This window comes from Felis catus, chromosome D3, assembly GCF_018350175.1.
Source record: "Felis catus isolate Fca126 chromosome D3, F.catus_Fca126_mat1.0, whole genome shotgun sequence".
Classification (NCBI taxonomy): Eukaryota; Metazoa; Chordata; class Mammalia; order Carnivora; family Felidae; genus Felis; species Felis catus.
In genome coordinates, this window is record NC_058379.1 from 65886536 (window position 1) to 65914386 (window position 27851).

The 27851-nt window shown below is 44.9% G+C and overlaps 1 protein-coding gene and 2 long non-coding RNA genes across 8 annotated transcripts in view; 1 reads left to right on the forward strand and 2 right to left on the reverse strand.

Moving 5' to 3' along the window:
• LOC102899696 overlaps positions 1 to 9143 on the reverse strand; it is a 132300-nt gene extending 123157 nt beyond the window's left edge. For 2 of the 4 annotated variants that reach the window (XR_002737333.2, XR_002737335.2), the window contains exon 1: positions 8555 to 9143. This is a non-coding gene — a long non-coding RNA (uncharacterized LOC102899696). The remainder of the gene's footprint in view (positions 1 to 8554) is intronic. The other 2 variants (XR_006588333.1, XR_002737332.2) reach the window with 2 other exon arrangements.
• Positions 1 to 27851, forward strand: part of SLC14A2 (solute carrier family 14 member 2) — a 500849-nt gene that overhangs the window by 408495 nt on the left and 64503 nt on the right. The window lies entirely within an intron of this gene.
• On the reverse strand, positions 17508 to 27847 carry LOC111557327. Of its 2 annotated transcripts, none has more exons than XR_002737337.2 (3): positions 27049 to 27834; positions 26027 to 26182; positions 17508 to 17895 (listed from the first exon to the last, which is right to left on the reverse strand). It is a non-coding gene; the product is annotated as an uncharacterized LOC111557327 (long non-coding RNA). The 2 variants fall into 2 exon arrangements; XR_006588334.1 differs by lacking the exon at positions 17508 to 17895 and adding an exon at positions 21128 to 21487 and having other exon boundaries at positions 27049 to 27847.

The window sequence follows — 27851 nt, forward strand, 5'->3', positions numbered from 1 at the left end:
TAAGACATAGTTCCCTGTTCACCTACGACAGAGACAAGTAATAAACAAATATGCTAATAAATATATATAATATACTATCAGGTGGTAATAAATACTATGAAAAAGTGAAGTAGGCTAGAGGAGAGAATGGCAGGGAGTGCTGCTCTAGGCACTGAGACAGCCTCAGTATAAGGGAATGAGTCACATATCTGGGACCAACCAGTACAAAAGCCCTGAGGCAAGAGTGTCCCTGGCTTGTCCAAGAAACATAGAGAATGGTAGTGTGGCTAAGAAGCAGAGCGTGAAAGGAGAAGGGGTGGAAAGTCAGGTAGTGGAGACAGCTAGAAGCTAAGTCTCATTAACTGTGGAGGCCTTGGTAGATGGGGATTGTATTCCCAGTCTGATGGGAAAGGATTGAAAGATCCAGAGCAGAGAAGCAACTTGATCTAACTTGTTTTTAAACTATCCTTCTGGCTGCTGGGTGGAGAATACTCTGTAAACGAATAAGAGTGGAGGCAGAATGGCAGCCTTTGCAACAGTCCAGGTGATGCTCAATGGGGGCTCCAACCAGGCCCTGACTGGTTTGCCCTCCCCCATGCCCCAGTGGACTGCACCATTTGAGGCCCTGGTCTTCCGTTAGAGCTCACAGATTCTGTCTTCCATCCTTCAATCTAGTCATGTGTGTCAGTGGTTTGCAGCCTTTGGCTACTTCCACCTGCAAGCTGAATGGGGCTCCCAAGGAAGGATGGGCATGCAGGGATTTGGAGGGAGATAAAATGCCAGCTATCACTTAGCCCCTTTATCTACCATTTTTAAGAACCTATAATAGAACGTGCATGGGTGGGAATGACCTTATAGGAAAACAGCTCCATTCTGTTTTATCTTTTTAGTTCTGCACTCACAAACTCAGTACCATAACTGTTACTGATAATGCTTGGCTTGCCATATACTGCCACACACCCAGTGTGTCAACGCTAGGAATGAGAACCTTCTTCCAGGATACCCTTTGGGGCACATGGTTATGCATCCTCTGATTCTGTCCTCTGTGTATGTCTTGTCTCATGAGTCAGGAGGTAGGTTCCCAGCAGGCAAGAGCCACACCTTCTTTTCCTTGGTCTAGTGCACTGCTGGCACCAGTTGATAGATGAGCAGAGGACAGTAGGATCTGAGATACAGAAGCTTCCAGGTCTTTGGCTCCAGTTGGCATGAGCACTCATCTTTATGAGTCTATTGAACTAGAAGGGATCTTGGAAGTTGTTTAATCCAGCTCTGATTTCCCAGAGGAAGAAACCAACCCCCAGACAAGTGAAGTGGGTGGCCCAGGGCCCACACAGCTTGAAAAGGCAGGTGCAGATAGTGAAGATGAGAGGCCACCAGAGGCTCCCCACCCTCACCAACCAATGCTGGTGTCAGTGCTGAAGAAAAAACGCTGAGGGGATAAAACTGCACTTCACTCCAATCTTTGCAGCCATTCTAGACAGTAGGAATTAATGGCAAAATTATCCTCATTTCGTAGGTAGAACAAGCAAAACTAAGATTCCGCTGAGTGGTCTAGACCATATATTGAAATAAGGGGGGTGAATGAAAAGCTGGGTTTTTTTAATCCATGGAAGGGGGAAATTTGGGATGAATATGACAATGATATATGGATATAATGATATGATAGGAACATAATAATGATAGCACATAAATATTACAATGATATATGATAATAAATCATGACTGTCATTCAGAAGAATTCCAGTTCTTCCATGTAGCTCCTGAGAACAGAATGAGGACCCCCAAAAGTGAGAAATGGAATGTAGATCTGGGCTCAGGAGGAGAGACAGCTTTCTGATCACTGGGGCTCTCTGAAAAAAAAGAGAGAATGGACTGGGGAGATGGTGGGCTCCTGGAAGGACCTGGGTCCAAGCTGGAAGTCAGCCAGTCAGAGGCACTGTTCAGGGGTCCCCAACTCACAGGGGCAGTTGAACTGGATGGCCTCTGAAGTCCCTTTAAACCTGGCATTCAGCAATTCTGTACACAGGGAACTTGGCATTGGATTCCTTCCTTTTGAAACCAGACTTTCTCCCACCTACTTGACTGGAGGCGTTCTCTCCAATAAAGTCATCCTAAAGTCTGACATCTAAAAGTCTGCCATCCCCCAGGATGGAATAAGGAGAAATGGCCTTAAATCATGTGACTTCCATAGGACTTGTGAAAGCCTTTCCATCTTGTAAGGTTGGAGGTGGGGTTCACGTGCCAGAGAATGTTAGAGGAACACCTCTCTGGGTGATGTCTGGGTGATGTCTAAGGAGAAAGTGGGTACCCATCGACCTCAGTGCTACAGATAAAGCAGTGTGGAGGCAGGGAGATGGAATTCATGACCTCTCCAAGTTCCTGCCAGCCCATTCCAGCTATAATTCTATGATAAAACCATTAGAGGGCCCAGAGGTGGTTTAGCCTCATTTCTCCCATTCTGGTGATAGAACACATTTTTTTTAAACCCTATAAACCCTAAACCATAATTCTTTTACAGCAGAGGGAAAGACAGGACAGTCATGCATGGTTTGAAGCATAGGAGCTGCGGGGAGAGGTTAAAGGAAGAAGAAGGTTTGTTTAGATTGTGGTTGTCCTTTTCGTTCAGGTGGGAGTTGTGGGGGTGTTAAATGTGAAGTTTGATGCGAACAAAAGCAAAGCAAAAGAGAAAAAGGAATGTGAAAAAACTTAAACCTGCAGTTTTCTCATACACAGAAGGGAAACCCAAACTCGGCTCATTATGGCACACATTTATGGCAGATCATAACATTAAATTACAACTCAGCGGCCTCGGCCAGGACTGCGCAGCTCTTCCCATGTGCTTCCAATTTAGCGCGTTTGAAGTTGCCCTGGATATTTATTTGTAGGGGATTTACTGCGCAGAACGATTAAAGTTTGTTCTTGTTAGGAGTTTGGGGCTAGTTTGGGGGGTGGGGAAGACAGAAAGGGAGAGAGTCAGCTAGAGAGAAGAAGGGGGCTGCCAGGATACCCCGAATGAATACATGTATATGTTTTAAAGCACACACAAACACACACACAAGAGCCCTTTGTTTTCGACATGGTGAGGGTCCAACATCTCTGACTGTGATTTTGTTTATAGGAAATCCTTCATAATGCACGTTTAGTGTTTCCATATGGAATTCTCATAGGACATTTCCCCACACCACCCTCCCCCCTCCCCTTCTTTTATTTGGATAAGGCAAGAGAAAAGGGACTGTACATTCCAAAGATTCATAGTCATTCCGGATCAAATTCAATGGATTTTGGCAAGAGTTGAAAAACCCAGATGCAGGGCTTCAGCCTCCTGCTGAGCCGCCTCCAGCTGTGAGTGTCTGGTGGAGGCACTTTGTAAAATCATGAAAACCCTATTAAATTCGTGAAATATGATATACTGTCGTTTCAGACTAACTTTCCATTGAACTGTCCATGAAGAGAGAATTTGGTTAACTTGCCGAAGAAGGGGGAAGTGGCGAGGCTGGGGCAGGGTTGGGAGACAGGAGGCCCTATTGAGGGAAACAGAGAAGCGCCAGGAATTCTGAAGAGGTTGCAGATTTCTGTGTCTGGGTATGAGCGCTCCCTCAGACCCCAGCAGCACAAGGCTTTCTCAAGGTTTGACTCTTCCCAGGAAAGGGGGTGGTCACCATGATCCCTCTCCCTCTCAAGTTGCTGAGCTGTCTCAAGTGCCGGCTGTTGTGACAGTTTCTCTGCTGGGATGATTGTTTCAGAGCACAGGAAACTCCAGCAATCCCTGGTGGATATTTAGACTCCACCCCTTTTTTCGTAGCTGAGGGGCCAAGGGCAGCAGGAGGGAAGAGAGTGACTCCCCGCAAGGTCCAGCAAATTGAAAGAAAACCCACAGCTCCTCAATCCCAGTGTAGTTCTTTCTACCGAAGCACACCTCAGATACCTTCACTGCCTGCCCCAGATCAGAGCTGCTGACGACATGGGTTTTTTTTTGCATGAACTCATAGGCCTAGACTACCCCCCAACCCCAGCTATGAAACAGTCTATCCTAAAGAAGTTGGACACTCTAAGTTCATTTCCTATTGGACTATAATTCACATCATAAAACTGTTGCATGTTTATTTTCAAACAGATCAGGGTGAGGGCTCCCTGGAGGTGAATTGGTTTTGTTTTCTGGAAACCTCCACAGGACATGGCAAATTCAGGAGCTCACATGTACATGCAGAGTTCACCTTGCAGGAAGCCAAGTGGGGCCCTTCTTCCCCAAACGTCTTGGCACCCTAGGGATCCAAAGTCCGGACTCTTGGAATGGAAGGGCACACAGAACATCGTGACTCACCTGTCATCCATGTAGTGGTCCCTGAAATAGGAACGTCACATGGTACAAGCAGCTGCATCTCTTGCCCAGTGTCATGTGTAGAAAGAGATCAGAATAAAAGCTGACTTTGATTGAGGGCTTACAGTATGCTAAGGTGCTGTCCCGAAAGGTTGGCATGAGTTAAATCATTCCATCATAACAACAACCTTATGATATAGTGGCACCATTATCCCCATTTTGCAGATGAGAAAATTGAGACAAATTTCCCAAAGTCTTGTAACCAACTAAAATCACATAATGGACATAAGCGACTGAGCCAGTAACTGAATCTCAACAATCAGGTTCTAGAGCCTGAGCTCTCAAACTGCCTGCCACCCTCCCCAACCCCACACCCAAACACACAGACCTAAATATCAATGTCAGAGGAGAAGGTCTTAACTCTCCTTCTTCTCACTCCCATTGGAAATATACTTTTTGAAATAAACAGCTCAGGCTTTCTCTTTACCCTTTTGAAATATAAATAGCCCCTGAGTGTGGGTGGCATTAAGTCACTAATACTCTAAGCCAAGGCTTCTCAAACTAAAATGGACATACAAATTGCCTAGCCATCTCGTCAAAATGCAGATTCTCATTTAGTAGGTCTGTGAAGGAGCCTGAGATTCCACATTTCTAACAAGCTTGCAGGTACTGCAGTGGTCCGAGGAGCACACTCTGAGTGACAAGGCTCTAGGCTATTTACCTGAGTGCTTTCCTCCACCAAAAGAGGCACCCATAAGAAGGCAGCCAGAGGGTCAAAGATGGCTCATCAATTTCACGGCTGTGATGGGGCTAGCCCTCCTCCCCCCACCATCAGTAGAGCCACTAGATTTCCAAGCTTCAAGTCTCAGGCATTGGGAGACCTGGGGAAGGTCTTTGGGGTCACAAGAAACTGTGGGATTGATATCTTTGCAGCAGCAAAGAGCAAAGCTCTTTGGACCAGAGAGTCCAGTATCTATACATCCCTGGCAGGGGCAGAAATAAGTGTATGGTGACCCCAGGGTCAGGAACAGTCAACACCAACATCTCTCTTACATCCTGCTGACCAAGAGGAACTGGCCCAGTGTGGCAGTTTCCACCTTCTTGCTGGGGAGTTTGGACAGACATTTCACCTTCCAGTTCCATTTGTTTGACATATAAAATGAGAGGATTGCACTAGATAATCTTTGAATCTTTCCCCTCCTTCCTATCCCAACCTATGAGTCTACAAATGCCTATACAGTAAATAAAAATTCAGCCACTGTTCTGCACATCTAAATATTCTGATGTCCTTGTTGCCAACACCACATAGCAGGATATCAGACAGAACCCATTAACTTTCCAGTGGAGGCTGAACACCACAAACACAGCTCTCACAGGAACCTGGCTGCCCCATTCCTGGTCCCCCCTTGGGAAGCAGATGGAGGAGGCTGATTCCCCCGAGTAGCCAAGCATGCTGCCTGAGCCCGGAGACTGGAAGGCAGAGCCTAGTCCCCAGGGCTCTGTTTCACAGCCAAAACACACCGTGTTGTGTTCCTACCAGCTCTGAAGACCTCACACAGCCAAGAGAAACAGGCATTTAAGAGCAGAAAGGGGCAGCACTTGACCCCTGGCCTCTTTGGTCTGGCTCCCTCTGACAAGAGGACGCAAAGCACTGTGGCCTAGTGAGGGGCATGGTGGCCCAGTATAGCCAGCCCCACAGAGCTGGGCTCAAACCCCCAGGTCCCTGGATCTGAGCTGCAGACTCTCTAGCCTTTAATGTTACAAGTGTCTTTCCTTATAAGGGCTAGGCACAGAGTAACTGGGCCATAAAGTGAGACCATTCCTTTGAGTGACTGTTGATAATAAATCAGATACTCTCCAGATCTGTTCTCCAATCTGACAGAGTCCAAGAGACACTTGGAACCTGTATTGTGGAACAACTAAAGATCCAGGTTTAGAAATGCTTACAAGCCATCAATGTGTATCTATGTAATTCTAAATTTTTAGTAGGGGTGCCTGGGTGGCTCAGCCCATTTAATGTCTGACTCTTCATTTCAGCTCAGGTCATGATCTCACGGTTCATGGGTTTGAGCCCCACATCGGGCTCTGTGTTGTCAACACAGCAACATTAACATCACCCCATTCCCACCAACTTGCGCCTATACTCCTTCAGTAAATACTTTTGGAACTCTGACTGACCAGTGGAGAAGGCATTGGTCGGTGCAAAAAAGCACCTGCGGGGGAAATTTCTCAACAAATGAAGTATTCAGTATTGTTTCTTTTTGAAAATGTGATTTAAGTGAGGACCTTGAACAGCAGAGCTCAGCATGCATGGGTGCAGGGTTAGAACAGAGTCAGGGCATTAGGGGGTGGAGGGAAGGGTGAATGCATTTGGATGGATTTTGCCGGTAGAGGAGAGGTTTGAGAAGTACAGACGAGTCAAGTACAGGGTACCAGGCTGGAGAACACAAGGACGCCGAGTATTAGGATCTGGCTGGGACAGTGTGAGTTTTCAAAATAAGACACATCAGAGAATATTGGACATTAGATACAAGGTTCAAGGGAACCAGGGCATGGCAGCAGGTGGAGCAGAGTGAACAGCCCTCCTCCAGTCAGAAAATGGCACTGAGGTTTTTTCTTCTAACTCCATGGCTTGCTCACCAAGCTTTTTTTGGTCTTTATTTTGTCATGAGGACAAGGTTTCGCTTGTCTCTTCCTTCTTTCCTCCCTGACACCCTCCTCTCCTCTCTCTCCTGGATCAATTGTTACCTCTGCCAACAGAAGGTGGTGGGACAGAGGGGAGGACCAAGGGGAGCGGGGTCGGTGATACAGACCCATACAACTTGGCACCACCTCCTCCATTCCTTGTAAAAATTGGGATAATATTACTAGCCTGATAGACTGGAAGCTGAACCAGATGTCTTCTAGTGTTCAATTCTAGAACTCTAGGAAACAAGCCAAGAACTCTACAGCCTAAGTCTTGCTACCAAAATGAGACTCCCACACATGGACCTCATGGCATACCACTACTCTGACTCCACCCTGGGCAGTGGTCACACCCCACCAGAACAGGCTCCTTCCAGGTAACTGCCCAACACACACACACACACACACACACACACACACATGCACACACACACACACCACACACACACACCTAGATGTACACACAAATACACAGCCATGCACATACACACACACACACACACGTACATGTACACACACATACAGAGGCACAAGCACACACATGCACACACAGGCACAGACAGACACACAAATAGACACACATATCCAGATGTGCACACAGACACACACATGCACACACACAGAGACACATTTACCTACATGTGCACACACACAAATATGCACAAACACACACCCAGGTGCAGACAAACACACACATGCATGCACACAAACCCACAATTTCCTCCCCGTTCTGTGAGATTTTATCCCCTCTCCAGAAATGAACACTTCTTTCTCCAAAACATAGCCCTTTCCTCTTTCCAAACCCTGCCCAGACTTTCAGTCTTCTGTGAAACCTTTCTGCACTAATCCTTAAAATCTGACCACCTTATTTATTCAACTGTCTACTCAACAATTTTATCTACTTGTGCAACCAGCTTTTTAAACTATTTCCTTTCATATGAAAATAATAGTATGCTCACAACCTTTCAGTGTGTTTGCATACCTATTATAGTACCAAACATAATGTTATGCAAAAAGCAGAAGCTCATTAAAAATGAGCTGAAAAAAAATGATCTCCACAGTGTCTCTATGAGGAATTAATGATAGTTAACATTTATTTTGCATTTAACAACATGACCACCAGCACTGTGCTAAGCACTTTATATACAATATCCCATTTTATCAATAACCCTATAAGATAGGCATTACAGATTTTTTATTTTTATTTTTTAAGTGTATTTATTTATTTTAAGATAGAGAGAGAGAGAGAGAGCACAAGCAGGGAAGGGGCACAGAGAGAGAGGGAGAGAGAATCCCAAATAGGCTCCACACTGCTAGCACAGAGCCCCATGTGAGGTTCGAACTCATGAACCGTGAGATCATGACCTGAGCCAAAGCCGAATGCTTAACTGACTAAGCCACCCAGGAATGCCTAGATTTTTTATTTAAAAAAAAAAAAAAAGCTGTGGCATAGAAGATTCTAGAATATAAGCAGTCTGATTTCAAATGCCACACTTTTGCCACTGCACAAAACAACTGTCTTTCCATTTAACCATTAACTACACTGAGACACACAGACATTAAGTGAATTACCTGAAGTCACATGGTTGGAGCTAGAAACCAGGCACTCTCCACTGAGCATCACCACCTCTTTCCAGCTTGGCAATTGAACTCTTCCTTCCATGTGAGAGAAGTGTATACATGAAACAGCAAGGACTTTAAAGCCAGGCAGAGACTCAGTTTCACCTTTTGTAAAAAGAAAATAGCAATAATTACCTAGCCAGGTTGCTGTGGGGGTTAGGACCAAAGAAGACCACGCATTCCCTGGCACAGAACTAGAGCTAGCTTTCAGCCTCTTCTCTCCTCCGGTCTCCACCCGCCCCCCTTCCCACACACTGCAGCCTGTGGGCAGTGTCCTTGTTCCGTCTGCCTGACCTCGTCCTTGAGAGCCAGTATCAGACCAAGCAGGCTGCCCTAAGCATACTCATTAAGGTTTTGTCCCCTGACAATCGTGAAGACACTGCAGAAATGGGATCACAGAACTTGTGTTGCTCATGCTTCATGGAGGCTCTCCCGCTGAGTAGTACAGATTCCATCCAAGAAAAAGACAACCACCCATTGTGGATGGGAGGAAAGCATCTGCTCCGGAAGGTCCCCCTTCCCCTGTTCATAGGGAACCTCTCCCCATCAGCCCTTCCATAAATTCTACCTGTGCACTCCAGTTGCCCTCTCCTGTCTTGCTATGGTGGCATGAGGCTAAATTAATTAATGTGTGTAAACCATGTGGAAATGTTTGGCTTGCCAAGTGCTCTTGATAGGTTTGAAATACTATTGGAAGCAGTGGAAATTGGCACGGCTATCTGGAGCAAAATTGATCTCACCCCCAGGACTCCTGAGATTGACTTTGGTTAATGGAGGCATATGCAGATAGAGCAGGATAGTCATTAAAAAACACTATGGATATATTTCAAGCCCTTACTGGGGAGCAAGGAGACAGAATTAAAAGGGAAAGAAAGACACCAGCATAGGGATTCTCCTGTGATGCATCAGACCCAAAGGGAATTGCCCAAGGTTAGGACAAGAGAAAGGGGATACCTACTAAAGTGAGGCACATGGGGCTGGGTGGGTTTGGGTCTGTCTGAGAGGCAAAAATCCAGTCCTAAAATTATGGGTGCTTGTATTTGTGAGCACTCAGAGGATGGGCAGGTACATAATGCCCTTCCCTAAACAGAGTCCTCTTTGCTTCTGCGACTCCATCAGCTCCTGAAAAAGGAGGAAGGGGAAGAAGTACCCTAGCCTGGGGCAGGACTTACTGGAGGGAACCAAGAGACCTGCCTCAGGCAAGGGGCTGGGCTTGGTTCTCTCCTAGGGGTTGTATCATCAGAGGTCAACCAGAAAAGCAGAACCAGTAGAAGATAATACATAGTACATAAAGAGATTTATTGCAAGAAACTGGCTTATATGATTGTGGAGGCTAACTTGGCAGGTCCGAAATCCACAGGGTGAGCTGGAATTCTCAGGCATGGGGTGAAGCTGTTGTCCACAGGCAGAATTACTTCTTTTCTCAGAAAAGCTTCAGTTCTGCTCATAAGGAATTTCAACTGATTGAATCAGGCCCACCCAGATCATCCAGGATCATCTTCTTACTTAAAATCAGCCAATCATGGACTATAATCACATCTACAAAATACCTATGTACCAACACCTACATCAGTACTTGAGTAACTAGGGACATTGCCCAGCCACACTGACACGCTAAACTGCCCATCACAACTGCTCTGTCCTCCCGCCACTCAGCCCCCACCTCCTCTACTGTCAGACCCACCCACCTCCTACTGAAGCCTCCCCATCTCACATGGTTCTCCAGTGTCCCAGTCCTCCAAGAATGGCCCTGTGAGCTGTCTGCCAGCCAACCCTATCAAAACCAGGTCTCCAAGATAGAGTGTTTGCATGGCTTCTCCCTGTCATCACTTTTCCAGCAGCTGCCTGAAATAGCCTCCCACCTGCTATCCCTGCCTCCAAATCCTCATTGTCAGGAGAGTGTATTTCTAATCTCTACACCTGGTCCATCTCTTTGGGGACTAAGACTCCTTCAGCAACCACCCACAGGGTTCCTATTGAATCATGCTTGGGGCGCCTGGGTGGCCCAGTCGGTTGGGCGTCCGACTTCAGCCAGGTCACAATCTCGCGGTCCGTGAGTTCGAGCCCCGCGTCAGGCTCTGGGCTGATGGCTCGGAGCCTGGAGCCTGTTTCCGATTCTGTGTCTCCCTCTCTCTCTGCCCCTCCCCTGTTCATGCTCTGTCTCTCTCTGTCCCAAAAATAAATAAACGTTGAATCATGCTTTCCTCAGAGTGGTGTCTAGCCCACCTTCTCATCTGCCCACACTCCCCTCTGTGCTTCTGCGTTTCCTGGAACTGACCACACTGCTCACCTCCATGCCAAGGCCCATGTTCTCCTCTGACCTTCACCCATGTCTTTGGCTCCCCACCTCTGTCTCCTCACTGAGGACTAGCTCCCCTGGTGAGAGAAGCTCCCTCTCTGGGCCAGAACTACCTGTCTATCATCTGCCCCCACTGCAAACTGACCATCGCACCTCTGCCCCACTAGCGCCCATCCCGACATCCATAGGGCTGACTATGTGTGTCCTGCAAATGCTGGCTCAGTTCATGGACAAAATACACCAGCAGGGTTTCCCCAGCACCTTGTGTTAGCTTGGCTCCTCATGTTATCCCTCTGCCTGTAGTTCCGTTGGAAATTTATTGGGGGTAGGGAGTGGTTTTTTCTTATCCCTCTCCCTTCTCTGTCTTCCAGTTTGAGAACTGTTTTGAGCAATGATACTGTCATGATAGTTTATGGTATACAGAAGTTACGGCTTGAGGTATTGAGGCCCATATCAGGAACTGAAAAAAAAAAAAAAACCATAGGTAGTGCAGCCAAGAGGGTAAGGCAGGCAGGGCAAAAAGCAGGGCTGGACACTGGTCTAAGGAGTGGCCATTGACCCTGAAGACTGCAGGGAGCCTTCCAAGTGTCCTCAGCAGGGCAGGGACAGGCTAAAGTCCATCTTAGGAGTACCCTCCATTGGCAACAGGAGGAGGGGCTAGGAGACCAGCCACCTGGCTGTTTCTAGAATGCCCTTCAGAGGAGATGAGGGATAGAACTAGGCAGAGGCCAAAAGAGGAATCACCAAGATTTCAGGATCCAAATCTAGGGTGAAAATAGGAAACCTGCTCATACAGACAGATGTTCAGACATTTTTAAAGGACAAATTACTTTACAGCCCCAGACTTTAATTCGTTCATTCAGTAAATATTATTTGAACATGTAATTTGTTAGAAGCCTAGAGATTTGACAGTAAAACAAGGTTCCTGCTTTCGAGGAGCTTCATCCCAGTGGGAGGAAAGGACAGGAAACAAATGGGGGTGTGCCAGAGTGTCAGATGGTGGTAGCGTGCTGTGGAAAGTGACAGGTAAGAGAGATGGAAAGTCAGTGGGGGATGGGGTGCTACAGTAGAGGGGTGTCTGGAGAATACCTTTCTGAGGAACCATGACTAACCAGGAGAGGGTGGTCTACGCAGAGGAAGTGGCACATGCAAAGATCCTGGAGCAGGGGTGGATTTAACATGCTCTAGGCAGAGGAGAAGATGATGTCAGAGATGTAGCCAGAAGTCAGGTGTGGAGGCCAAGCGGGAGGCAGAAGGACTTCAGCTTGTGTCTACACAAGCTGGGCAGTCTCTGGAGAGGTCTTCAGCAGGGAAGGGACTCGCGCTACGTATTCAAAGGACCACTCAGGTTGCTCCGGCTGGACTGAGGCAGGCACAGGAGGAAGCTGAGACACATAAACAAGGAGAAGGATGATGGTGCCTTAGGCTCCACCACTAGCGATGAAAGCAATGAGAAAAGCCAATTCCAGATGTAATTTAGAGGTGGAACTAATAGGAATTGCGGCTACATTGCAGTGTGGGGTGTGAGAGAGAGTCTAGAGCACTTGGGTGGGGGTGTCTTAGTCCATTCCAACTGCTGCAACACAAACCATTGACTGGGGTGGGGGGCTCATAAACAACAAACATTTATTTCTCACAGTTCTGGAACCTGGGAAGTCCAAAATCAAGGCGCCCCAGATTTGGTGTTCGTTCTTTGTTCATAGACAGCTATCTTTGCTGTGTCCTCACATGTCTCTTTTACAAGTGCACTAATCCCATTCGTGAGGGCTGCACTCTCTTGACCTAATCACCTCCCAAAGACTCCACCTCTTAATACCATCACATTGGGGTGTAGGTTTCAACATATGAATTTGGGGGACACATTCAGTCCATAGCAGTGAGTGACAGTCTCTCTTACTGAGACTGGGGACCTCAGGTTGATCAGGTTTGAGGAGGTGCAGGCTAATCAGTATGTACCCAAGCAGAGGTACCTGACACATCTCACATCTTTACTTTTTTACTAAATAGGCCACCCCCACATTCACACAGCATTTGTGGCTCACATATACCATGGAGATCCTGAGACTCAGAGCATCCTCAAGTGCCTTCTGAACTCAGCAGGGGTTTGCAATTCAGTGTGCATTTACCCACATGGGTTATCTCTGTCACTCTTTACCCATCATAAGGTATTATACTCAGAGCCTCCTCTTTCCTGTTTGAAATGATCTCCCTGCGGAGAGATAGACAGAAAAACATCTGAGATATGGTGGCTTAAAAGAGGTGGGGATGGGGAGGAAGCAGAACCTCATTGCTGTGGGGGTGGGGTGGGGAGGATTCAATGGACTGCTCCTCACCTCCCTCATTTCTCCCACAGTCCTCTTGGGTGGTCGGTATTGGCAGGGCCACGTTATGACTTGTGGGGACCCTAGGCACTCAGCTTTCATAGGTCTCTTTCTCCATAAAAAAATATTAAAAATTATATTTTATGACCACATTGGTATTGAGATGAATATAATGCAGGCCGGATTATATGTGTTTTTTCTTTCCGATTTTAAAGAAATTAAAGCAATGTTGTGGTCCTGAAGACTATCATGGGCTCCGGGCACAGTGCCTGTTGTGCCCAATAGAGAAATGTCCCTGGGTATAGGAACGGAAGAGGGTGGGTCTGGAGCGACAGCGGCCATCAGGAGACCTGGGCCCCTGTCCTAACTCCCGAACAATAAGCTATGAGATCTCTGATCAGTGTCTCCACCTCACAAGGCCTCCTAATCTCTCCAAGGAGGGGTGGAACTTGACCATCTCCTGGTCCTTCTAAGCAGCAACTCCCAAGGTTCTAACTAAAGCATGCAGACCTCGAGCTTCATTTTTTAGCTTTCTGACCCCAAGGGAAGGCTCTTCCTCCCCCCTCCCGCCCCACCCCACTAACTACAATATTAAACTTGTTTTCCTTTCTGGATCTCCTTCTCTCATCAAATCATTTGCTGGTGTGTGCAGCCACTGATTTCCAAAAAGCGGCCATAAAACCATAATGAGTATGGAGATACCAACGTGAAATGACAGAGAGAAGGCCATAAACATTCAAATAAATATATAAATATAAACAAGTCTATAAACCAAACCCGGGAGGTATTTTAAACGCATAATGTAGCATTTATATCTCTTACTTTGCGCAGCAGAACTTTCAAAGGAAATTCATTTAATTCTATTGCTCACACCCCTAACCCCCATCCAGGAGTAATCGCTAATAACCAGCACAATTACCGCCTCCCTCCTGATGGAGAGTTCATTTCAGAAGCTCGTTCTTGAATTCATTATCATGCTGGAAATGAGTTGAATCACAGCGGATGTGACCACATGACGATCCCCCTGCTTCCATCCAGTTGGGTTCAGCGAGATGCCTGCTGCAGCCCTGGCCCCTGCCAGCCCTGTTGCAAAGGGAGCTGCCTCTCTGTGCCTGGCCCGATTTAAAGAAGCTTGTCAGGAGTTAGGAAGAGGGCACATGACTCTGCTTTATTATGGGCTTGATGGGTGGAGGGACACCGCCCACCTTGCTTAGAGCATGGCTGTGGCCCTCCCTCTCCAAAGGAAAGGAACCTAACCATGGCTCACGTGTCCTGCCAGGAAATGGCCAAGAGTGAACTGAGCAGCACCACGCACACACTGGCCATTTCCACTGCTTCCAGGTCCTCATTCGTCCAGTCCTCAACAAGCCCTGGGGTAGTTCAGGGCCAGATACAGATTTAATGGAGCCTTTGTTTAAGAAGCAGGGGAGGGGTGTCTGGGTGGCTCAGTCCATTAAGCATCCAGCTCTTGACCTCAGCTCAGGTCTTGATCTGAGGGTTGTGAGTTCAAGCCCTACATTGAGCTCTGCCCTGGAGTGTGAAGCCTACTAAAAAAAAAAAAAAAAAAAAAAAAAAAAGCTGGGGAAACATGCAGTTAAGGGTACTAAAATATAAAACTTTTATCATTCTTCCTTGGGTGGTTTCCTCTGCACCCCCACCACCACTCCCTCCCTCTCTCTTCTTGACCTGTCATAACCTATCATGATGTTTTTATCTGCTATTTAATGATGCAGTCCCAGAAGTGCTAGGTGAGCACAGACTCTCACTGAACAGGGCCCCACCCAGTGACTAAGTGTACACACAAAAGATCCACTCTCTGCAGGTTTCCCTCCCACCAGCCATCAGATTGCCACACTGAGCCCCAACCAAAGTTGGAGAGTTGAGCCGGGGTCTCCCCTTCCCACAAGCCTCCAGCCCAGCCCACTGTGAATGCATGACCCCCAAGGGACTGCAATCTATGTGCCAGGTTCTGCTCAGAACCAGGAATGGGCCAAAGTGCTGCAGGGTGCATCACCTAACTCCAACCCTCCCCACACCTGTGCGCACCTGAGCACAGAGGGTAGCAGCAGTCCCAGGGTGAGGGGCCAGGAGGGAGAGGCCCTGGGCACCTAAAGGCAGTTGAGAACAGGAGAGAGGCAGCAGGAGGAAGGACTGAGTATAAGCCAAGGATCCAAGTCACCCCCATTCATGGTCCACTGACCTATCAAACTTCACATAAAAAACACAATGTTGAACAATTGAATATGTTTGAATTATTAAGAATTTCAAGATGGTGCTTGTGGAGCATCAAACCCCAAGCCTGGGGCCCTTTTAAGCACAAGACTATATACAATTGCACTGGTCACATGCCCTTGAAGCCAACTCTGGGTAGATATTACCACAGTCCTAATTTTGCATATGGGGGGGGGCGGGTCTCAGGCCCTATAATTAGCCCAAGGCCATGATGCTGGGAAGTGGGCGACACTAAGACTCAAACTGCATAATCTGGCTCCAGAACCTCATTCTTTGCCATTTCCCCATGCTGTGCCTCATTCCAGTAAACCTGGCTGCCTCCCCTCAGGGTGATCAGCACAATACCACATGGTCTGGTGGAAAAGGCAAAAGAGAGTACGCACCCCAACCTGCACCATATGCTGACTCAACCAGCCACTGGCTGTGTGTCTTTGGGCAAGTCATGTAGCCTCTCTGAACTTTAGCCCAATCTGCCACCTGAGGGGCACTGTGAAGAAAAAATCTGAAGTAATAAAGGTACACTTATGGGGAAGCACCTGTCTTACCTAATACATATAAGACAAGTAGGAAAGCCTGACCAGAATTGGACCTCTCAACCATCTCCTTCTTTCCCAGGCTTTTCCCCACCCCTCTGTAGGCAACGGACTCTGACCCTGAATGTCCAGAGAGGACAATGCACATGCTTTGTAATATAACTACTCTGTAGCCACACAGGAAGAAAGGGACAGGCTGGGCCAGTTCCACCATTCAGGTTTCTAAAGGATGTAATATTTTATGGGTCTATGTACACCTGCTTTGAGTTCATCATCTTAATTGCAATGGAGATTTTTTTTCTTATATGCATACAGTCCACCGGGCTAGCTCTCTCCATTGATGATCCAGGACTTCCCCTGCCCAGCCAACATTTGCGCCACTGCGTAGATGTTTGCTGAATGAAGTCATCAAAAGTCTACATGACATTTTTCCTCAAATGAACTCATCAGATTGACCCAGTAGTAAGCATTGAAAGTAAGACTGAACTATTAGTAAGCATTGACTTACGGGACCCAAAACTGTAGTAAGGCGAGAAAAAGCCTTAGGGACCCTCAACCTTTATGTCTTTTCTGCTGAACTAGAGTGACACGTGCTTCCTCAGACAAGCTTGGGAGCTTTCCTTTGGCCTCATCATAGAAGCTTCTGCTTTGGCAAGACTGGCTGAAAGATCTAAACAGTCAGAGCCTTTGCGTTGGCCACTGTAGTAATTTATGCCAGCTGAGGGCGTGCATGGCCATGCGTGATGCCCAAGGGCCCCCCATCTCTCCGGGATCCAGGGCCTGCTCGAGGAGTGCTAGTTCACTGCCCAGACCAAGCCAAACATATTTGACAGAATTTCAGCTCTCAACTTCAGCCAAGAGAGTTATTTCATTAACTAATGGCAATAGACGAGGGGCGCTTGGGTGGCTTGGTTGGTTAAGCGTCTGACTTCAGCTCAGGTCATGATCTCACAGCTCATGAGGTCGAGCCCCACATCAGGCTCTGTGCTGACAGCTCAAAGCCTGGAGTCTGTTTCTGACTCTGTCTCTCTCTCTCTCTCTCTCTCTCTCTCTCTCTCTGCCCTTTTCCTGCTCATGCTCTCTCTCTCAAAAATAAATAAACATTAAAAAAAAATTTTAAGGCCATAGATGAGACATACGATGGTCAGTGGTTGTTAGGAACATGTGTACATTGCTCAGTACAGCGCCTGGTTCATAGTAAGTGTTTGACCAAAATGTCAGTCCCTGACAAATTTAATCTCTCTTGGGGAGGCTTAGGGAGCAGCATGATTTGTCACTCCTTCCGTGGGGGGATTGGAGGCTATTTGCCCTAGAAAGGGACAGTATGAGAGCTGGACACCCTGATAAAGGGAGGACAGAGGTGGACAAAGGAGTTTGAGGCATGGTGGGAGCAGGGATTATGGAAAACTGAAAACCCCTTTTACCTCCTGCTCTGCTTTCCCATGGTCTGGCTCTAGAAACCTCAGGAAGAGAGTTAGTATGAGGTCTCTGGTGTAATGTGAAAAACAACTCTACTCAGAATCACTTCCACTGCTTTTACTTTCCCCCAGAGACCATATAATTGTAATGGGCACATGAGTTGGTCTTTCCTGAGCAAACTCAGGTTCTTACAAGAGATCAGAAGACACAAAATATCACTCAGGTCCTTTCAAAGAAATCTCCTCTTGGATCACTTATTTCTTGAGGCCAAACAGCTTGTACTTCCTCATTGTAAAATGCAGACATTTGAGTGCTTTCTCCAGAGCAAAAATTGGTTGACACTCCCCACTGATGAATTCAAACATTTTGACTTGAACTCATTCAAATTCCCGTCAGTGTAGTCAATGGATGTCACATCAAATATCTGTCAGCACAACCAGCCAAGTCGATTAGACACCTGGTCTTTTTAGTCAGCTAAACTTGTTACTTCTGAAAACAAAAATAAAAAAAAAAAATCAAGATAAAAGTAACCTATCAATTTAGTTAGCAACTGACTAATAACTTCTATCAAAAAGTACATTTTTGTCGAACTACTTTGATTTTTTTTCCCCATTGAATCTACTAAATCAATCAGTTGTGTGTGGGGTGGGGAGGATATTGACCAGATGTGCAGCTTGCTGAACAAGCAGGGAGGTGAACATCAGAAATGAAATCATCAAAGAGATTCCATCAGAACGGCCACTGCTCAATCATCCACAATAACAATGAGGAATGGGATCCTGCAAGATGTATGACAAGTAGTCCCTAATCAGGACAATTTGCTGCACTGAAGAGCATTTTTCTATTCTTTCTAGAAATTCACCTTCCTGTCTCGTTTGTCCATAATTGATAAGAAAATGGGTGTGATTGCCCAGGGAGTGCTGATTTGTGTCCCCAATTGCCTGTCAACCATCAACAAGCTCATGGCAGGTTCACTGAAAACTGAAAGTTGATTATATTTATTTGGGGTCCCTTGAGTGTTATATTATACTGAATTAATTCTGAAAGATATGATGCCTTCCCAAGTCCAGAGGATTATGATGAATTCAGTGTTTGACACAGTCTATTTTAGACCTGAACTAAAGAATTAAAATCAGTTTCTTTGTTTAAACTGAAACCCTTCAACCTGGCCTTTGGCACCCTCCTTCTCTACCTTTACTCTTTTCTCAAGCCTCACCTCACCCTTTCCCAGCTCCCCACCTCCTCACACACCCTCCCCAGGATGCCTGGAGCCTTGATACTTACTGTTCCAGAGCTCTCCCTGCAGGGGCAGCCATTTAGTAGACCAAGTTATACCAAGGGATCTTTTACTTACTGTGCTAAATCTTTCCAAGGGTGCTTGTTTTTCAAAAGAGGATACCTGAAGAGGTCTATGTTTAGTTCAAAGGAGTAAATCACTAATGATATAATTTCAGATGCCAGGTAACTGGAGAGAATCCAAATGTCAGCAGACAGGATTTTAACAAAGCCAAGTATTGTGAAGAGCAGTCTTGCTTAGAGAATCCAAACATATTCACTCTTGAATGTATTCATGGAGAATTAAGTGGCCCACTTTTGTCCAATTCAAAATTTTCACTGGTCAGATTTTCTCCTGGTTATAGACATTTCTGCAACTGGAATAAGCTGATTATTTATTGCTAACCACTCACCACCTACAATTCACTTTTCCAATTTTCCATGTTGCCTGTACAGTGCCACTTTGTCAATCCCTGCAGTTTATTGACTGTGTTCTGATGGCTGGGGTAAACAAATTACTTCAAGAATAACTGGAGCAAAAAGGGCATTGCTTTCTGGCTTCTAATGATGGAGCTGGTGTGCGACCCAATTGGTCCTAATGTCAGCAGGCAATTCACCGTCATGAGGGTGCAAGTCACATAACCCATCCTATCAGTGACAAAATTTTGTATGGTACATAACATTGACCTTGTTTTATTCTGAGTAAATATCAGATAATATCAGATCAAATGATTTTGCAGATAAAATACTTCCAAATTTTGAAGTCTATTCTTTTAAAATCCATTGAAAATATACTGCACAGTAACAACTCTGCTTTATGAATGCATTAAAAGCATCAATAACCAAGGAGTTCACACCCTTACATTAGGGCCAGAGGACGTTTATTGGATCTGGGGTGTCTTGTACCGTTTAGACCCAAATCTGTCCTTAGCTCAGTGGTTTCCAAATTTCTTTACTGTGCAGTTCTACCAGAAAAATATTTTTGAGCAGGCACCCCAATATGTTTGTTTAATTACAAATTATATTTATGTATCTACATCAGCCAATATGTCAAAGCACAATACACAGTTAGGTCAGGGTCATCTATAATGATAGTCAGTGTAAACCCTTTTTATTTTTTTTAATATAATTTATTGTCAAATTGACTTCCATACAACACCCAGTGCTCATCCTAACAAGTGCCCTCCTCAATGCCCATCACCCACTTTCCCCTCTCCCCCACCCCCATCAACCTTCAGTTTGTTCTCTGTATTTAAGAGTCTCTTATGGTTTGCCTCCCTCCCTCTCTGTTTGTAACTTTTTTTCCCTTCCCTTCCCCCCATGGTCTTCTGTTAAGTTTCTCAAGATCCATATATGAATGAAAACATATGATATCTGTCTTTCTCTGACTGACTTATTTCACTTAGCATAATACCCTCCAGTTCTGTCCACATTGCTGCAAATGGCCTGATTTTATTCTTTCTCATTGCCAAGTAGTATTTGATTGTATATATAAACCACATCTTCTTTATCCATTCATCAGTTGATGGACATTTAGGCTCTTAACATAATTTGACTATTGTTGAAACTGCTGTTATAAACATTGGGGTACATGTGCCCCTATGCATCAGCACTCCTGTATCCCTTGGGTAAATTCCTAGCAGTGCTATTGCTGGGTCGTAGGGTAGATCTATTTTTAATTTTTTGAGGAACCTCCACACTGTTTTCCAGAGCGGCTGCACCAGTTTGCATTCCCACCAACAGTGCAGTGTGGTTTCTCCACATCTTCTCCAGCATCAATAATCTCCTGATTTGTTCATTTTAGCCACTCTGACTGGTGTGAGGTGGTATCTGAGGGTTGTTTTGATTTGTATTTCCCTGATGAGGAGCAACATTGAGCATCTTCTCATGTGCCTGTTGGCCATGTGGATGTCTTCTTTAGAGAAGTGTCTATTCATGTCTTCTGCCCATTTCTTGACAGGATTATTTGTTTTTCAGGTGTGGAGTTTGGTGAGTTCTTTATAGATTTTGGATACTAACCCTTTATCTGATATGTCATTTGCAAATATCTTTTCCCATTCCATTGGTTGCCTTTTAGTTTCGTTGATTATTTGCTTTGCAGTGCAGAAGCATTTTATCTTGATGAGGTCCCAATAGTTCATTTTTGCTTTTAATTCCCTTGCCTTTGGCGATGTGTCAAGTAAGAAATTGCTGCAGCTGAGGTCAAAGAGGTTGTTGCCTGCTTTCCTCTCTGGGGTTTTGATGGTTTCCTGTCTCACATTCAGGTCTTTCATCCAATCTGAGTTTATTTTGGTGTACGGTATAAGAAAGTGGTCTAGTTTTCATTCTTTGGCTTGTTGCTGTCCAATTCTCCCAGAACCATTTGGTAAAGAGACTGTCTTTGTTTCCATTGGATACTCTTTCCTGCTTTGTCAAAGATTAGCTGGCCATACATTTGTGGGTCCAATTCTGGGTTCTTTGTTCTACTCCATTGGTCTATATGTCTGTTCTTGTGCCAATACCATACTGTATTGATGATTACAGCTTTGTAGTAGAATGTAAGCCCTTTTTAAAGTAGACTTCATAATTTTGACATTTGGGGGGCCTAATTCTTATTGTGGCTAATTAGGTTGTCATTGCCTTTACTTTCTAATGTGGCTGGAATCATCAGAACATAATCAGAACTGAAGAAGCAAGAGCACCACTTTCCTGTGATTTATTTGGACTTATATTAGTCATTTTTTATGTTCTGAAATTTCTTTGTAGGGCTCTTTCTAATCCATTTGTACATTTTGTGTCAATCCTTTTGTACCATGGAAATTCCACTCTATTCCAGAATGATAATAATAATATTAATAACCAATAAGAAGCACTTATTCAGAAAGTTTTCCTCCAGAGCCTAAATAGATAGCCACTAACCTCCTAATCTTGCAACACTAAAGGTATGGTACATAAGATCCATAAATGACATGTGACAACTTGAAAAAGGATCTGAACCAGGACACCTTAAGTTTATCTCAATTTTTAGATAAAAATATACATAGAAGTCCTAATATGTATCCACACCCCAATTGACTGAGTGTCTTACAATACCCCTCAGGATGAATGTCCCACTTTGGGGACCCCTGGTTCTAGTTCACCTTAAAATGAAGCCTCTTCTGGAGAGGAGAGAGGAGAGGAAATTGGAGAGGTACACTGAGACCAAGTTGGACTTAATGTGCTGCCTGGGAGTTTGGGCATCCTGGGTTCACTGGGAAGCATTAAAGAATCTTAAAGAAGGGGTGATATGACATGATTTGCATTCTTGCAAATTATTCTGAATGCACCAAGGACAACGGATTGTGGAGCATACACAGATACCAGGAGTTATAACAGGAGGTATGATAATGGTCTGACTTAAGGCTGCAGCCTGGAGAAAAGTGGGAAGATTCACACGATAGTAAAAATTTGGTTATCCATTAAACTTGCCCAAGGTTAAACAGCTGGTAGGCAGCAAAGCTAAATTTAGACCCCAGGTCTCCTCACTCCCAATACAGTGATTTTTCTTCTGATTTGCCATGTCAGAGAACACCTGGTCCCTCTGTTTTATCCTCCCCCAGGGAGATAGGTGATCAGGAGCTAAGCCCAGATAGCAGCGTGCAGTTTCCAGCAGGGTGATGAAGGAAGGCAACAGGAAAGGAAAAGCACTGCCTTCTCCAGATGTATTTATCTTTGCAGGATCCATGAGGGGGCTCCATGAGAATCTGTTTTCTGGGTATTGAATCCCGTACTGAAATAACACACTTTCCAGTGACAACAAACTGAAACTCCAAGTGACTATTCATTCAAGTCCAGGCCTTAACAAAAGCCATAACCCATCCTTCTGAAGGGTGGAAGGTGATAGGGAGGTACCAACTTGGGGGAAAGAGAAATAGACTCTTGTAATCACTCCCATTAAGGGGCTTTCATCCTTCTGTTGGGCTGTTTACAGTCCTTCTTCCTTTAAGCTAAAAAGTGAGCTCCTCCAAAAATTCCTTCCTAATTACCCCTTCCCTCTTGTCCCCTGCCTCCTGCCCCAGTCTCCTTTCTTATGGCATCTATTGGTCAAGGTTTAGTACATAAAACAGAAACCACTACAGGTATTTTAAGCAGAAAGGGATTTAATACAGGAATTTAGGGGCTCACAAAATTGGGGACACAGTTGTAGGAGTGAGGTTTGGGCCAGAAATTACTCCTGAAACACTACAGAACTGACCTACCATAGGAGCTACTACCTCTGAGGCCACCACTGAAACTACTGAGTTCAAAAACCCACCATTATATTCCAGGAATCAGGAAGCCAGAATCATGAAGTCACTATAGCTCCTGCCCCTCAAACCCACAAAGCTAGTGGCTGAGCAGTGAGCAGCAAAAAACATCATCTGTCCATGACCTTTCTTTCAGGAGAAAACAGCTGAAAAGGCAAGACTTCTGCTTCACTTCTACCTTCTAAATTTTGCCTAATGCCTCAAATTGACAAAGCCTGATTTTATTCTAAAACCTCAGCTGCAAGAGAAGCTGAGAAATTGGATTTTTTTTATTTTTTAATGTTTATTTATTTTTGAGAGAGAGGGAGACAAAGCGGGAGCAGGGGAGGGGCAAAGAGAGACAGAGACAGAATCTGAAGCAGGCTCCAGGCTTCGAACTGTCAGCGCAGAGCCAGATGCAGACTTGAACTTACAAACCATGAGATCATGACCTGGGCCAAAATCAGATGCTTAACCAACTGAGCCACCCAGGCGCCCCTGAGAAATTTGACTTTTAACTTTCTAGCCTCTTGGATATAGTAAGGTACCCTAGAAGGATTGAGCAAGCCACCCTACAGGCTCCAGCATGGGATATCCTAAATTACATTCTGTTTTTTTAATGTGTCTAACCACCCCTCAGCTCCTGAAGGACAGAACTCCTGGAGGTCATGTCTGTCACATCCTTCAAGGCTGCAAGACTTGCAGATGAGAGGTCCTTGCTAAGGACAGCCAAATAATCAAATGATGAAACACATTCACTGTTTCAGTACTTTCTTACTTTGCTTTCTGATTCTGTTCCTGCCTTTAAATGTTATCTCTGAAGTAAACCCCCTTGAAGATAATGCTGGTTGTTACTTCTCAGGTGTGTCCCCACAGAGTGAGCCACAGGGCTGGCCATATACATTCCTCCTAAATTAGTGTGTTGATTGTGTTTCACAACTGATTCTCACCCACAAGTGTTTTTTTTTCCCCCAAAAGACATTTTTGCCCTATGAAGTTCAACCAACAGGAAACTAATTTTCTGCAAAAGTATGAGGCCAACAGATCTTTCTTATATGCACTATTGTCTCATTTGGGCAGCAGACTACCTCCAAATTCTAAAAAAGGTGCCCTCTACACTATTCTACAAGGTTGCTATGAGGATTAGATAACACAGAGAGCATTACCTACCACATAGTAGATGTCAGTAAGTATCAATTCCTTCCTTTTTCCTTCATAAAAAAGTATACCTTTCCGGGCTTCTGCTAAGAGACTGGCTAATTAGATCTTTGAAGAGGTATTAATGGCTAATGTATTAGTTATCTACTGATGTGTAACAAATTGCCCAAAACTTATCAACTTAAAACAAGAAAAATGTCTTTGGCCAGGAATCTGGGAGCAACATAGCTGGGTGGTTCTGGCTTAGAGTCTCTAATGAGATGGCTGTCACGATGATGGCTTTACTAAAGGCTTTACTGGAGCTGGAGGATCCGCTCTTAAGATGACTCTTTTGTGCATCTAGCCAGCTGATGCTGGTTGTTGCCAAGAGGTCTCAGTTCCTCTCCACGACAGACTCCTAAGGCTGCAGTTCCCCCAGAGCAAGTGACCCAAAAATGCAAGGCTGAAGTGGCAGTGTCTTTTAAACCTAGCCCCAGAAGGGACAGAACCTCCTTTCTATGATGTCCTGTTGGTTACACAGGTCAGCTCTGTGAGTACCGGGAAGCAAGGGTCACCAAGGGCCACTGTGGAGGTTGGCTGCCACACCTCATAATGGCCTAATAGGGTAGATGAACTCTTCCATTTACTGTCATTGTGATTTGGAAGGGATTTTGGATGTCTCAATGCAAGTTTGTAAGATATTCTTAGAGATACTTTAATCTTTGTCAAGATTTTAGCTCTGGAGCACACTCAGACACTCAGAAAATATGTGAAGAAAGAATAAATTTGTCCCTTAAGCAACATATAAACATTCTCCAAAATGGAGCAACTCAAGAGATAAAGCATCTATGGGGCTTTCTTGTGAATATATATGTATATAAATTATGCATTGTGTGTGTGTGATAAAATGTCACCCACATAGTGAAATAAAATAAAGTACTTGGGAACATATAAACTATAAAAAATTAGTGATAATTGCTGAATTCCTTTTTATGTATACCTATATATATATTCTTTATTCAATAGATAGGGACAGAAATGTACGAAATTATGAATTATAATTAAGGAATGGAATGAAATGGTATAAATCTTGACAATGCAATAATAATAATAATAAAATTAGTTAAAATTGATAAAAGCATATGAAAACAGTTTTCCTATTTTTCTTAGTTAGGAGGCAATCAGTACTACCTAAATATGAAACCTGGATTTTTTTTTAAAGATACTGAGTTCTTAATTTTTTAAATGCTTTTTCTGTTTTCTTAACCTTAAAAGGTTACAAAAACTAAAAATATTTCCCATGGTGAATAAACATTTATCTGAAGTTTAGCAGTTTCTCTAGTTTCACTTTAATTCATTTTTCTTTTGTTCAAGTCACACAAAATTAAATATGATACTTTCCGTTAAAAAACAATAGCTCAAAAAAACAAAAACAAAACAAAAATAATAGCTCATAAGACATTACCCTATTTCTAGGAAATAATTTTGTCTTTCCATTTTTTCTTTTGCTGCTCAGGAATATGAGCACAAAGGTATCTGGAAGGACAGCTCCCCCATGTTTATGATGGCCATTTCTGCATTTGGGAAGTGGCAGTAAGTTTCTGCATTCTTCCTGTGCTCTTCAGTATTTGAAATTTTCATAGTGACTACATATGACTTTTTTAAACATGACAAGGAGAGGCTTAAACTAAAAAGAATATGATTATTGGGTGGGTGATACTATCATCTCATTTGAAGGCATATTCCCCAAAATGTTTATGTCTTAGAACCTCAGAAGCCCTTGAAGATGTTATAGATGGGCCATCAGTTTTGAGAGGTGTACTTTACCTGCCTTTTGCCCTAGTGGGTTGGTGTGTAGAATTAATGCAACCAAGACAATGGGTTTGGTTCTCCAAATGAGCCATTTGTCTTCTCCCTGATCTGTGATCCCCATCTGTACCCCTAACCAGAACTGGACCACTTACAGAGGCAAAGCACTGATCAAGGGGCCTGCAAGTTGGAGTCTTGGTTGAATCCTACTTCCTAGTTCACAGTTGTATCAGCCGGGTCATGAAGGAATTAGGAGCACCACCAAAAAGGCAATGGAATTACAGACCCTTAGAAGGATGGCTCTGTAAGCTCTGAAAAACAGAAAGAAACAGGACACAGGACTCCTTCACATCCAATTAAAATATCTCTTCAAAGTTGATCTTGGAGAAATGATGGTATTAAAAACCTTTCTACCAACAGGGAAGTTTTTGACTTTCATGACCTTTTGCACCCCTGGCTTACCAGGTTTTCTCACTGAGCATTTTGTGGGGGACCGTCCCTTGTCATATAGGCTTGTCCTGCATATTGCAGGATATGTGGCCTCCCTGGCCTTCACCACTAAATAGTAGTGGTACCCCTCCTTCATTGAGTCAACCAAAAGATGCTCCCCTCATTTCCACCTTCATTCTCTACCCACCCCCACAGTGGGAAGCAGGGCAGTCCCATCCCTGGACACTCACAGTGTACCTTCTGGTTTCCATGAGGACAAGAAGAACTTTGTCTTGCTCACTGATGAATCTCTAGTGACTGACACATAGTGGGTACTCAACAAACATTTGAATTAATAAGCAATATCCAATGTAGGATCTGCTATGGAGAAATTAGCGTTTAAGGAAGATGAACATTTCTAAATATTTACATCAGCAAATCTACTCTCATTAAATTCCTGGTAGTTGGAGCCTTTAGAGCTTATGAACAGCCCCAGAAAAGCCGGGAGGACGTAGGCAGAAACTGACATTTGGTGACACCTACGGTTCGTGGAGTAGTGTGCTGCTCAGCCCTCTACATGTTGCCTTATGAGGCAGCAATCACTATTCTGCTTCCCAGATGAGGAGGAATCCCCCCACGTGGTACATGGTAGATGGCAGAGCTAGAATTTGGCTGGACTCCCAAGGCCATGTTCTTTTGGTTCCACCCACTGTGACCATCCCGGTGGAGTTTGCTCATCAACACTCACCCTCCTTTCAGATGCTCTCGAGAAAACACATCTTCAGAGGTTTCACAACAAAATTTGTTTTCCAGTGATGTCCAGATAAATTCCATCTCTTCGGAGGCTTGACTGCATAAATATAGCCAACATATCTCTCCCATTACATCAGTCAAGCTGCAGGGGGTCAGAGGACAAGCATCTCAGCAAATGTCTTCGGCCACTTGCTAAATGCATACTTTCTTTAACACTCAACTGTTGTAACCCCAAGTGGCTTCTTTGGAGATCTGAGGAAAGCTCATTTGGTAAATCTGGTTAGGGCTGAAGGAGAAGAAAGAGTGGGATAAAGTTAGATTAAGTCCCCATCTCCACACCAGGATCCCTCTGCTTTTCCTTCTTCGGTAGCTGGTCCGGAGCTGGCTGTCTCTGGAACCACATGAAGTGCCAGGGCCACATACAGGGCAGTGTGACAGAACAGCTCACTTCCTCTCCCCAGGAAGACTGTTACTCCATCCTTCACAGGACTCATGCAAGAGAGGAGGAGGAGGGAGAAGCCTTGCCAGGGAGTCTGGCAGCCTGGAGGCTGTGGCCCCTTCAGAGCAGAGACAGAGGGCTCAGGAGTGCCCATCTGTCTCCCCAGCCCATCTCCTCGCCTGCTCCATCTCCTTCTCAGCACATCCTCTCCCACCAGCACTTCAATCCTCCTACTGTGCTGTGACTCTGAGGTTTCTCTCCTCTCTTCTCTTTCTCCTTCCTCCTATTCTCCTCCCTCCCCTGCCACTTCCCTTACGTCTCCCTGTAATGCCCCAGTCCTCCCACTTTTTCCTTCCTGC